The sequence below is a fragment of the Tupaia chinensis genome, unplaced genomic scaffold, assembly GCF_000334495.1.
Source record: "Tupaia chinensis unplaced genomic scaffold, TupChi_1.0 Scaffold000499_1, whole genome shotgun sequence".
Classification (NCBI taxonomy): Eukaryota; Metazoa; Chordata; class Mammalia; order Scandentia; family Tupaiidae; genus Tupaia; species Tupaia belangeri.
In genome coordinates this window covers 830,283-844,341 of record NW_006160011.1, presented here as the reverse complement: position 1 = coordinate 844,341, position 14,059 = coordinate 830,283, and the positions used below count along the sequence as shown (strand labels likewise).

At 41.2% G+C, this 14,059-nt stretch overlaps 1 long non-coding RNA gene across 1 annotated transcript in view; it reads left to right on the top strand.

The window, feature by feature from the left end:
* The window catches only part of LOC114009251 (uncharacterized), a 48,920-nt gene that overhangs the window by 15,326 nt on the left and 19,535 nt on the right, over window positions 1-14,059 (top strand). The window contains exon 3 of the long non-coding RNA XR_003550700.1: window positions 4,452-4,627. This is a non-coding gene — a long non-coding RNA (uncharacterized LOC114009251). The remainder of the gene's footprint in view (window positions 1-4,451; window positions 4,628-14,059) is intronic.

Genomic DNA, 14,059 nt, shown 5'->3' with positions numbered 1-14,059 from the left:
TGGTGCACAACACTGAGTGTGCATGTGAATATGTGTGTGTGTGTTGGGGGATGGGGGGAGCAGATCTGCCTTCTTCTTGAAAAGAAAGGAAGAAATGGGGGAAAAAGAAGGACAAGTGGTAATGGGGGTACTTTAGAGTCGACAAAAACATTGTCTAGTACTTATTTGCTTCTAACATTACCCCGAGTCGGAGAAAGGACTTGGATTACTTTCCTTGCGTAACTGCAAAGTGATGAAGTTATCTCCAGAGCGTGGAGGCTGAAGAAGAACAGTTAGGAGCAGGAGTTTGGGATCTGAGCATGAGTTTTGGCTCCCCTCCTTTCCAGCTGCATGGCCTTAAGCCACCCACTTAACTTCTCTGAGCCTAGTTTATTTATCAGTAAAATGGGGATGATTATATTACCCCAGCTTGTTAGGAAGATTAAGTGAGATTATGCATGTTAGACACTTCATTACTGCCAAGCGCAAGAAGAGCACTCCCATTGTAGCACTTCTTATATCCCAGGAACTCCATTTAAAATACATGATCAGGACAAGGTTCGACAAGCATTTTCTGTCAAGGGCTAGGTAGCATATATTTTAGATTTTGAGAGCCATGTGGTCTCTGTTGAAACTGGTTGTCTCTGCAGTGGGAGTGTAAAAGCAGCCATAGACAATATGTAAACAAATACGCATGGCTGTGCTCCAGTATAACTTAATTTAAAAAAATCAGATGGCAGCTGGGTTTGGTCTCTTGACCCTTGGTTTTGAAGACAGAGATAGGTTACTGTAATTTCAGACTTCCTTGGTATAATAATACCTTCTGAATTGCTGACTTCTGTTGACATTGTATCTACAATTTCCTAAGTAGTTTAAAGCCTATCTTTCATTGATCTTCACAGAAATCCAATGAAGTAATAAGAACATTTATTGAGTGCTTATTGTGTTCTAAGCTTTTTGCAGGCATCATGGGAGGCCAAATAAGTTAAAGTGACTTAGGTCTTGGATTCAGATGGTTGGAAGTTGAGTCTTAGTTAGGTGATGTTGGGCAAATCACTTAACCTCTCTGTGCTTCGGTTTTCTCACCTATAGAAACCTTTATACTTGTAAAGTTCTTTGAAGCATGTCTGGCATACAATAGGTGTTCAAGAAATGTTAACCAGGGGGAACCAGCAGTTAGTGTAATGGCTATGTCGCTGCACTCCCACGTAGTTGACAGCGGTTCGTGTCCCAGACCCGGTGGCTTAGAACTCATGTACTGGGCACATGTACGTGCGTGCCCAAGATCCTGAGAGGAGAATGGAGGAGAAGGGATTGGGGCGTGGACATCCCCCCTGGGGAGTGATTTTTCGCTTTCTGTCTCTCTGTCTGGCGAGCGCGTGTGCCCTATAGCAAAAACCTCTAAAAAAAAAAAGAAAAAAAGAAATGTTAATCAGCACAATTAATTTTCAGAACTACATGAGAGAGAGTTACTATTATCTCCATTTTACAGATGAGGAAACTGAGGCATGGAAAAGAGAGGCACATTTCTCGAGGTCATCAGGAGGTTGCTCAGCCAGGGGAAGAACAAGGTCTGTGTGACTCAGACACTTTGTTCCGTTACAACTGCACATCACTGCCTCCCAAGGTTGATCATCACCTTGAGTCAATGGAGGTATTAACTAAAGATCAGATAGAAAAGGTGTTGGCATGGGTGACCAGTAAGCTAAAAAGAGTCATGACTCAAATCTAATCTTTGATTAATATTTTACTCCTTGTTCAGGACTGACTCAGTGACCAAAATCCCATGTCCTCTTTTGAAGGTCATGGATTGTACCAAGTCTACTATGACTTTTAACCTTTGTGTTAAAGCATCAAAGCCAGAAGCTATGAGCAAATTTAGGAGAGGGAAAAGGAAAAGAGGGGAGGCAGAAGGAAGAGGATGGTTTCAAATGTTTGGAGCTGAGGATTGACCCCCTTTGGTGACTGACTCTACCTCCAATCTAGGCTTGATGAAAGAATGTGGTATTTTAGTGACATCAACAGCAGACCTTCACTGATGTTTGATGTTGCAGACACTGTGGTGTGTAATTTTCATGAATCCTTTTATTTAATTCTCCCAGCAAATCCACATGAAAGGTCGTATGTTACCCTTATTGTAAGTGTGGGAAATCTGAAATTCTGAGAGCTAGATACTGTATCGCAAGTGTCATACAGTGAGCATACGGCAAAGCCAGGATTTTCGTTGTTGCTGTTGAGTTTCTTTCTTCATAAATGAAAAGGGGGGCAACTCCAACAGTGTCCTCATGCCATGATCTACCCCCCATCATCAGCCAGCCCCAAATCATGGGCACATGTGTGCCTGGTATATTCAGAGAGGTCTCCAGACATGAACCTTGAAATGTCCCACATGGTCAGCCTCATAGAGCATGGTGTTACTGCTGTGACACCATCCAGCCTAGAACCAGAATTTAAACCTGGATCAGCCTGACTTCAAAGCTTGTGCTTGGAAAATTTCACCACTGTTGCTGTTGCTGTGTCATCCCCCAGTGGCCATCGTCACCCTGACATCAGGGGTTGCTTCTTCTCTTCACCTTCCCTGTCTCCTTTCTCCCTTCAATGCTCTCTATTATGGGTGGGAGCTTCTTCTGAGTCATGTATAAATGTGATGAAAAGTCCTCTCTTTGGAGGACTTTTCTATGACTTACCTGCTTATCTAACAGTGTATCTGCTCATCTTTCATTTGTCAAGCAAATGTAGTCTTCATTATCAAGATGTGACTAAAACTTCATCCCTTATCCTTTGAACTAGATCGTAAACTAAATTTCAAGGTCCTGGAGTAGGATCTGATACCCGTAAAGCAGCTTAATAAAAATAATTAAATATAGAATGAATATCTTGAAAGGAGACTCTTAATTTGTTAAGGCTCCCAACACCACAGAGAAGAGGGGTTAACATCCCCATTGGGGAGCGGGAGAGTTGAACTGCTGACTAGTACCACTTAACTGGTAAGGACAAAGTCAGAATCTGAGGCCAGCCCTTCCTTCGTAAGACTAGCTCTTTCTACAATACCACTTGGTGAAATGACTGTTGTCTTGACAATAAGAGACATCAGACAATAGGTTGACTTCTTATTCCTGAATCGGGGTAAGGGGTCTTGACTAAGAAGTCAAGAAACCTAGACTCCTTACCCTGCTTCAGCTGAAGCCCACTTTCTTTTTTATTTTATTTTTTTCTCTTTTTGGAGAGGCTTTTGCTATGGGATGTGTGCACTCGCCAGAAAGAGAGAGAGAGAGAGAGAGAGAGAGAGAGAGAGAGAGAGTGAAATCACCCCCAGAGGGGATGGCTACACCACAGTCCCTTCTCCTCTTGGGATCTTTGGTGCACACGCACATGCGCCTGGTGTGAGTTTAAGCTACCAGGTCCAGAACTCGAACTGTGGTCAACTACATGGGAGTCCAGCAACATAGCCATTACGCTAACTGCTGGTCCTAAGTACACTTTCTTGAGATATTAGTTAAGAGATCTCTGCCCTAGTCTCAGCTTTTGCATTATAGAAAGAAAAGGATTGAATCAGATCAGCAACTCCCAGCCTATGGGGTGTGGGCATTCAGGAGGACTCTAAGAGAATTAATCAGCATTTTCTCTTGGGGAAAAAGATAACTCATTTAAAAATTTATTTCAATTTTTCTTATTTCCTCAAGAAGAACATTTCAGTTTCATTCATTCAACAAAATGCTTATTACTTTTTCCCCTAAAATTATTTATTTTATTAATTATTATTATTACTATTATTATTATTATTATTTTCTATAGGGCATGTGACTCACCAGAGCGTTAAGAGAGAGAGAGAGGGAGAGAAAGAGAGAGAATGAGCGCGACGCAAGCAAGTTGTCAGTTCTGGTACTTGAACCATGGTTGGCCATGTGGGTGTCCAGCACCTTAATCACCATGCCACCTTCTGTCCTCCAAACACATTCTAATGTGGATGAAGCAGTGAACCAGGTAGGAAAGGACTCTGCTGTTGTATAGCTTGCATTTGGGGTGACCAGATGAGAAACAAACAAGCCAATAGGTAATAATATAATAATGACAGAAGTTACGAGAAGAATGAACATACAGTGAGGTGCAGAGGAGAGGTTGGCTGAGGCATAGCATACACACAACATACAACTGAAATGAGGAGATGGAGCAACTGAGAGACCAAGATATTGGAGGTTAAAGTCATATCCACTGGGTGTGGAAATCACCAGGAACAGTCAAGGGAGGAGTGGAGAGGAAAAGCGTGAACCAAGGTTAGAATAATCAGTGAGGAAGGGGAGTGAGTTGGAATGCTGTGTGGTAGAGACAGTAGATCTGGAAATGGCTTAAACAGGGTCATGTGATTGTCATATTAGGATGAACTTCATTGCACTGGAGCTTTTCTGGGAGAGGGAGAATGAGGGAATAGAAGAGGTAAAGAGAGAAGCAAAGACATTCTTTTCCTCCTTCAGGTCTCAAAGAATTCAGAGTGTGAGATGAAAAATTGAAGACCCACTTCACAGAACTGCAGGGAAACTGGGGTTACCTGGGGTGATGAGCACAGAAATATGCTTCCAGATCCCTTTCCAAGGAAAGACTTGTTGCCCTGCCCATGGAGGTACTCCAGAAGAGCCCAAAGGCATGGAAGGTATGCTCAGCATCTCCCTCTGCCCCATCCTGACCCTAAGAGCCCAATTTTGGAAGAATCCTGCTAAGTCAGCTTAGCCAGAATCCTCTGCCCCCAAATCTGATCACCCTCTATATATGAACAGGTTCCTCATCCCCCACCATACCCTATATGACATCTGATTACCTTGGCCTGCCTTCGGCAAGAATTCTATCAGGTTACCTCATCATATTTCCTTCCTATGTTTCTCAAAGGAGCTGATCCTTAATAATATCTTGCATATTAAATTCTATTTCAGCATCTGCTGACAGGAAACCCAATCTAGGACACTTAAGGATAACTAGGATTTGGTGAAGACAAGTGGAAGAAACATCTATCATGATACTTGTTAAAGACAGTGAGGAAGACTTTATTTGATGGGGTCTACTGTAAGAATTTTTACTAGGGGAGAGAGAGATCAGGTTCATCTTTGAATATAACAAGGAAAAGTGGGAATTTATTGTCAAGGGTGGTGGAAGTGGAGTAGGAAAGGTGTTGGTAAATGGAAAGTTAACAAGAGGAAACTTTGAGGGTAAAAGATTCTGGCTAAACCAACCTAACCAAATGCTTGCAGTAGGCAGGCCAGGGTGGTCAGATATCACCTGGGGCATGGTAGAGGATGAAGAACCTGATCAGATGTGGAGAATAATCAGATTTGGGGGGGGTCGGTTAGGGTATTCTGGCTAAGCTGAATTAGTAGGACTATTCTAAAATTGGACTCTAGGGGAACATATTTAAGAATGGGGCTTAGCCGGACTCAGAGGAACCTGATTAACATTTGGTCAAGGAAAGAATCTTTGACACTCAGTCACTTTGAAAAAGATGATCAGAAATAAATTGAAAATATAGAGACATTTGCTGAAGAATATAGAGGCATTTGCTGAAGATAAGCTATTTCCACAGTGGCTTTGGAAGCAGGAGACACACTGGGAAACTGGATCCAATTAGAGGATGAGGATTCAGATGATGATGACCTTGGGTTTGAGCTTTGATGACAACACATCTGTCTGGGCATGCCAGATTTCTTTGTAAATCCTTTTCAATCAAATGTGTTGCTTTCTTTCAAGTTTATAGGTAAGCTAAGAGATTCAGATTTACAGTTTTTTTTAGCATGTCCCATGGGGGTGTGGAGAGGTGATTTGACATCTATTGTTTTGGCTTTGGCTTTTAGGATTTTAGTAATACAGGATTCTCGTTTAACATTCAGTTTCGCTCATTTAATTCTCATGACAACCTTATGAAGTAGATAATATTATTGCCATTATATAGATGAGGAAACGGAGGTTGCCTGAAGTACAGTAACTAGCTCATGGTCATGTAATTTTTACATTTGGAATTCAAGCTCATTTTAACTCCAGAACCAAGATGTTCTGTGTCTTCTCATCACAGTGGTACCTTTTTTCTTTTCTTTTCTTTTTTTTTTTTTCTAGTGATGGTTCTCATTTCAATATTTATCCCCATTAAAACTCTTGTACTTTTCAGACCACTCATTCTGATTTTGGGGTGGCCATTGTTATAAAACCCAACGTTAGTAAATCATAAAGGTTATCATGTGACTCTTCTGGTGCTCTCCCGGCCTGGCTTTGAGAACTTTCTCCCTTTGATGAGAACTTTCTTGTAATCAAGCTTGTGATTAGGGACAGGGGTAAGTTATTTTTTAGTTGTTTTGTGTACTATTTCCTACAGAAATTTTCTGGTGTAGAATATCTTTGCAGCCAGATTTTAGAAAGAGGTGATGTTAGCTTGACTTAAAGTGCATGCGGTCTGTTTTCTGTCTAAACGTCAACACCATAACCTATGACATTGAAATAAAAGAAAAAGTTTAAATTAAAAAATATATATATTTCCTCTGATCCTTTGACCTGGAAAAGTTCACTGCTTTCCGATTATAGTATTGAGGCTGCTAGTGCTTGCCTGTAAATTAATATAAAATGTTTGTACTTGCAGTAGTCTTTAAGGATCCTCTGGCCAAAAGGATGCCATTGCCTGACTGTTTTACATATATCCAGACCAATTTACCTTTTAACTTGAGCATAATCAATTTTTCCTATGTCAGCAAGGCAGGCTTAAATGCCTAAATTAACTCAAGTCCCTGTCGTCAATATCTATTTTTAGTGAGATTTAGTTGTTGGGGGAAAATGAACTGTTTGAGACTTGCTCTGATCTGGAAAAAGAAGACAGCAGCTTAGGTTGCTTTAACACCATCTCTCAAAAATATTCTTTTTTTTTTTTTAAAGAATTATTTATTTAATTTTATTTATTTATTCATTTACTTTAATTTGACCAGAGAAAGATTTACAGAGAGAAAGAGAGGGAGGGAGGGAGGGAAATTGAGAAAGCAAGCCACCAGGTCTGGGACTCAAACCATGGTTGGCCGTGTGGGAGTGTCGAGTGCCTTAACCACCACACCATCTACTGGTCCCTCAAAAATATTCTTGAAACATGTCTGGTGGACTAGGACTGCTAGTAGAAAGGTTTATCTTGGGGAAAAATGCGACCCAGAAAGTTTTCTCTGATTCAGAACTTCTCCAGTCATCCAGGAAGGAGTTCAGGGAGAGCAGATTGGGGAAGGGAGTTGAAGGTCACTCTTCCCTTCTTGAGCTCCTCTCCTTGGACATATTTTGGGAGCACAGGAAACCCATCCTGCAGGATGGATCCAGGCCCAGCAGAGGGGAGTTCACACATACCCGGAGTACATGAAAGCTGTGTTTGATTCTGGATCATGCCTGTGTTGTCGGCCCCAGTGGCATTATTCATTTAGTGCCATTCCATACTTCGCAGGAAAAGCACAGCAGGCTTATAATGCTTGAGTTTTTAAACATTCAGAAGGCTGTGATGCTATAAATAAGCTTCCTGTGTCAGAGATTAAATCAACCAAGATGCCTGCCATGCCAACTTTATTTCTGAAACAACGTGTTTTCAATAGAAATCAAAATACATGTTAATCCTTCCCTTCTGACAAGCTAATACCAGCCTTGAAAACCATAGTGGAGAGCTACCGAGAGGGCCTTAAGTAGCAGAATCTGCATCTGTGTGGCTTATCTGTTGGAAAAGGCCACAGCCAGCCCTCAATATGGAAGTCTTTTGCCTAGATATGAGGCATGGTTCAAGACTGGGTTGGGCCGTTTTCCTCAGAAAACACTGGACTATTGCATTTTAGATAAATCAACACAAAGGCTGTGCCTTTGAGATACTAATGACTGGTAAGCAACCAGCTGTGGCAGTTCAACATCCATTCCCTTTAGTTTTGATAAGAATTCTCTGATTTCCCCTGAGAAACTATCCTTCACCCACTCTTAATCTGGGTGGTTCTCTGTGGGTATCTCCAAGCCCTAGCTTGAAAGGTGGGCCTGAGGTGGGGGACCAGCAGTTAGCGTAATGGCTATGTTGCTGGACTCCCATGTAGTCACCTTGAGTCCGGACCCAGCGGCTTAAACTCACGCTGGGCATGTGTGTGTGTGCGTGGCCAAGATCCTGAGAGGAGAATGGAGGACTGGAGCAAATCTTGGGCTTTGGCTGGAACTGTTGGAAAAAGGAACTCTTGTTTTAGCTGGGATTACTGACTTGCAGCTTCCCAACTTCATTCTTGCCACCTGATCATTTGAGATTGAAGACAACCCAGAATAAAGCAGAGTTGAAAGATGGAGACAGATTTCTGATGATATTGTTTAAGCACCTGGATACAGCCCTGCTTGGAATTAGATGCACGCCTGGATTTGTTTAAATGAACAAGTTCATGAGTGAGTTGGCTTTCTGTCACTTGGCATTGATATAGTCCTGATTAATTCAGTGGTCCTGCTGGTTAATTTAGCGAAACTGGTCAATTCAGTGACAAATGCATTAACGAATTTATCAACAGGTTGTGACACTAAATTTATTCTAACTTAGTGAGATCGACTGGTGAGGCAGATTTGGTTCCAGTGGATCTAGTCAGACATAGGACTCCCAGCAGGGACGAAGAGGAGGCCTTGAAAAACTGAATATGGAATCTGGTAAGCAAGTGCTGAGGAGCTTTAGCTGGGGGCCTACTGTCTTGGTGGGAGAATACCAACAGGCTGATAAATTCATTAATGCATTTGTCACTGAATTGACCAGTTCGACTGAATTAACCAGCAGGACCACTGAATTAATCAGGACTATATCAATGCCAAGTGACAGAAAGCCAACTCACTCATGAACTTGTTCATGTAAACAAATCCAGGCGTGCATCTAATTCCAAGCAGGGTTGTATCCAGATGTTCAAACAATATCATCAGAAATCTGTCTCCATCTTTCAACTCTACTTTATTCTGGGTTGTCTTCAATCTCAAATGATCAGGTGGCAAGAATGAAGTTGGGAAGCTGCAAGTCAGTAATCCCAGCTAAAACAAGAGTTCCTTTTTCCAACAGTTCCAGCCAAAGCCCAAGATTTGCTCCAGTTAGCTCATCTTGATCATTGGCTCACCTGTGAACCAACTGCGAGGCCATGGAAGGATATAAACAGCTCTGATTGGTTAGCCCCAGGCCCACCTTTCTTTTTCCAACAGTTCCAGCCAAAGCCCAAGATTTGCTCCAGTTAGCTCATCTTGATCATTGGCTCACCTATGAACCAACTACTAAGGCCATGGAAGGAGATGAACAGAATCCCTACCTCTAGGAAGAAGGAAACTCCAACCAGGGGTCCTTAGTCTTTGGTAGTACCTTAGAGGATGTGATAAGATTTTACTCCTTTTCCTGAGAAAGATTCACATGTATTCTTTCCTGCAGTTTTCTTTGTACTTTTGGGTGCCTCATAGAACCACAGAAATCCAGTCATGGATTTCTGGGAGTTTCATATCACACAGTAAGAACCTGGGCAGGAAATTTATTTTTCACAAGATCTCTTGTAAATGATACATATTTGCTGGAAAAATATTTGAGAACTTACCATGTTCAAGGCATTATACTTCACATGTAATATTTACTTATATTTTTAAATGATGCTATGTTATAGATATTATTATCCAATTTTATAAGTGACTAATCTGAAAGATGGAAAACTTATGTAGCTTGTTTAAAGTCACACAGCTTATAAGTGAGCAAAATCTAAACCTAAGTCTAAAAGAGGCTATATAAATCAATTCTGTGACTGTAAATTACTCTACTAATGGGTCACAATAACTACCAGTCCATAATGGTTTGAATCTGACTTAAATTCAACATGATGCAGTTTAAACCACTGTTCATGTAGGTAACATGAGATTATACTGGTTCAAATCTCAAATTAGGTATGTGATTTGTCATAAATTATTTAGTGTCTGAGACTTGGGTTCTTTATACAGGGAGTGTGATTCATGAATTTTAAAGTTTTTTTTTCCAAATATATATACATTTGTTTTTAATTTTGGAAAATTATAAGAGGAAAATATGCTTATGAAAACTCAACAGAGGTCTGGAGGTGGTTAAGGGAGCCAGGTTCCATATGGATGACTATGGTTTGAATTCTAGTCTTGGCAACTTGAGAAACATAACCAAGCCTTCAAGTGCGTGGGTGGTTAAAGGGCTGATGGGATAGAGAAATAGAAATGAAGGTGAAGGGATTGCAGCGTGACTGCACCCCATCGGCCTAATGTCAATCTTTCTCTGGTGAGCGTATGTGCCCTCTGGCAATAAAAATGCAAACACACAGAGGAATACAAAGTAGTGAATAGGCACAGCATGAAAATTTTCCTCAGTGGGAATGGCCAGAGGTAATCAATTTAAAAGCTGGGGATATATTTTCTCTCCATCCTTTTCCATGGACTTACCATCTTCCCACAACATCAGTAAAGAATTTATATTATTTTCCCCCTAATTTTATTAAAGTACACTTGACAAATAAAAATTATATAGACTGAAAGTATACAAATTGATGTTTTGATATGCATGTACTTGTGAAATCATCCTAATCAAGCTAATTAACACAGTGAACTCTTCCCATAGTTACCATTCTCCTTCCTTTTTAAATCGCTTTCTTCTTCCTGTTGGTTAGAACACTTAAGAACTAGCATTTAGTAAGTTTCAAGTATAAAATCCGATATTGTTAACTATAGTATTGTGCAATTTATTGTTAATAAAATAAAATCACATATAGGCACCTTTTCATAATGTAAGTGATACATAAGATTTGCTGTACTAGTTTTGATGGTTACATTTCAATTTGCAGATATGAACATACATATTTTACTTTGTCAATCAACCCCTGATAAATATTTTAGTTGCTACCCTTTTTTGGGTTATTTCTTTTGAGAGAGAGAGAAAGAGAGAGAGAGAGAGAGAGACAGGCTCTCTCAACAGAATCTCATGGAGCAAGCCTCCCCACTTTCCTTTCCCAGCCAGCCAGGTTCATGGGTACTCATGCATGCCTGGCATGTACAGGTCAACCTGAGAATGAAACCTCAGTCTTTCACATGGCTTCCAACACTTAAGAATATTGTGCTACAGCTGTGCCACCAAGACTAACCCATTTACTTCCATTCAAAAAAATTATTTTAGGGGCCAACAGTGCAGTGGTTACATCACTGGACTCCCATGTGACCAGTCATGGTTCGAGTCTGTGACCTGGTGGCTTGAAAATTATGCTGGGCTTGTGTGTGTATGCCCTAGATCCTAGGAGGATAATGGAGAAGGGATTACAGCATGATCATCCCCTTGGGGGGTGATTTCTCATTTTTCTCTCACCATCTGTGTCTGTTTCTCTCTCTCTCTCTCTCTCTGGTGAGTGCATTTACCCTATGGCAAAAACTTCTAAAATTTTTTAAATTTTAAATCCTGCTGGAATAAATACCCTTGTACACTATATATGTATGTGTGTGTGTGTGTGTGTGCATTTTTTAACTCACTCTATATTTCTACAAAATAGATCCCTAGAATTAGAATTGCAAGGTCAAACATATATCTGTATTATAAAGTAAATGTATGAGAGACCATTTTGGAAATTATCAAAGAGATTCCAGTGAAATATCCAAGAGTTTTCTAGGTTTGACTCTTTGTCCTGTGCTTAGGATCATTTGGGCACAGGTACGATATTTCTTCTTGGTTGCTCTGGTTGCCACGTTCCTACTACAGCCTCCTTTATATTCAAGAGCTCATCTGAGTCCCCTCTTCCCCTGAGCAGTCCAGGGCTAATGTTTACTGTGGCTGATTTGGAGCCAGCTTCCCAAGCTGTGCATAATTCCCCTCTGAACACATGCTGCCCACCTGCAGACATCAGCTGGGACTTGGGAGCTGCCACACAACCAGACAATGACTGGTTCTATCCTCCATGATGCCCATGGCCAGTCCGAAACCATCTGTTAGCAGGGTGAGGGGTATCTATAAAAATGGCTTCCTGGGTTAGTGAGGCTAGAGACATACAGCCATGGATAAAGCCCCATCAATTGGTTCGTTCTTTTAACAACTTATTTTTTGAGCATCTGCCACGAGCCAAGCACTGTGATGAAGGTTAAAGACATAGTAGTTCAACAAAAACAGGTGGCACCCCAGATTATGGTAACTCTACTTACATTCCAGAAGAGTATGCTTACTTCTCATGCAATTTTGGTTTCACAACTTGGAAACATCTCAAATGAAAGGTACGTTTGAGAAGGTGCTTTCGAAACCAAAACTAATCAACAGAAGGTGAGGCAAAGACAACCCTCCTTTAAAAAAAGCAGTAGTATTTTACATTATAATACTAAATCCACAGGATATTGGGATAGAAATTTAAAATAAAATGGTATGATGTTAATCAGTTGTCCTCCCTCTCTCTTTTCTCCCTCCTACAACGGAGGGGACCATGTGACCTCTTTACTCTGGCATAGCTGATTGGATTGGGATTGAACTGCTGACTCAAGTTCAACCAATCAGATTCTCTCCTGGGGAGTTGCCATTGTAACATCAGAATTCCGATCAGGCTTTTGGGGGCTAGCTTAATTGAAAAGCTTTAAAAAAGTGAAACTTATGTCCTGGTCCATGGGCAGATGGAACAGAGAAGGCCACACTGTAGCGTGAGAGAGGATGAAACTGGTTGAAGAAAAGAAACATAGAAAAGAATTGTGAAGCCCCCAAAGAGAGAGTGAACTGGAGAAGGTAGCTCCCTTTTTTAAGAATTCTCTATGTCCTGTTCTTAGATCTCCAGAGCCTTCCCCGTACGGTTTCAGCAAATCTCTGTTTTTTTCTTAAGCTAACCTGATGGATCCTTTTCTTGATCACTGCCCTCCCACCCCTGGACTAAGGTGATATATGGTCTTTCCTTTATACTGTTGAGAAGAGTGATGGAGAAACGTCCTTTTGTTTCTATGACTAAACAACGTATGTCTTTGTAAAACACATTCTGTTCGACTCTCTGCCATTTCTCTGTTGCCCTGATTGTTTTGAAAATGTGCTGAACTCTGTCCTCAGGGACTCCCTAAAGAAGGCTCAGCTTGGAGGATTTATGAATCCATTTGTTCATCAATTAGGAAGCCCTGGAAGCAGACGCTCTGGATGGGATGCTCCCACTGCTCTTTAATGAGTGAGATAGGAGACATGGCCCATAGCCTGGAGAAGGGTCCCCAGAAATGTTGCCTTGCCTTGGAGGCCAGTGAAGGCTCTACTGCCTCTCCCAACAAAAATATCCCTAATAATTCAGACTTGCCAAAATTATAATTTCTATTCATGATAGAGGGCATGCACACATGAGAGAGAGAGAGAAAGGAGCACCATCCACAGGGTTCGGTCATGCTATGATCTTCTTTATCCAGTCCTATAGCCTGACAGGATCCTGGGCATACGTGTACATGTGTTTTCAAGCCAACCTGGCCAGGGACTCAAACTACAGTCAGCATATGGCTTCCAGTCCTTAGTCTGGAATGCTGCCGACTGCACCACAGAGGCTGGTGCGGAAAGAAATGAGGGTATGGAGTTAAAATTATAAACTTAACCCAGATCTAGAAGCCCAATTTCAGAGAGGAAGTGAGGGAATTCTCAAAGAGTTTCTGATCACTGAGTGGTCGTGAGTAGTAGGGAACAGGACTGTTCAGAAAAGTACTTCCTTTCAATGACTAGGAAAACCCAGAGAGACAAACAATGTATATGCTTACTTCAATTACCCAAATGTGTGCAGACATAAGCACACATTTAAGAAGCTTTATTGTTAGCTCACTGTCACATGAAGCACATACACATCCATCATTTGAAAACCGAAACTGGATGAACTTGTATCAAAAAGAGTGACTTTAGTGGCTGGGTGCGTTAACTGTTTAGTTCAGTATCCCCATGAGAACCTTTGCTAAGATAAATCTTTCCTTTTCCCAGAAGCTTTGAAAGAAATGGAACTTAATAATCTTGCTGGAGGAATTTGTTGCAAAAAACATGTTAAGGGACAGGAGGCATCTTCTCTTGTCTTCCCAGCTGCCACTGCCTTGTTCCTCATGACCTGCCTATTGCTATCCATCC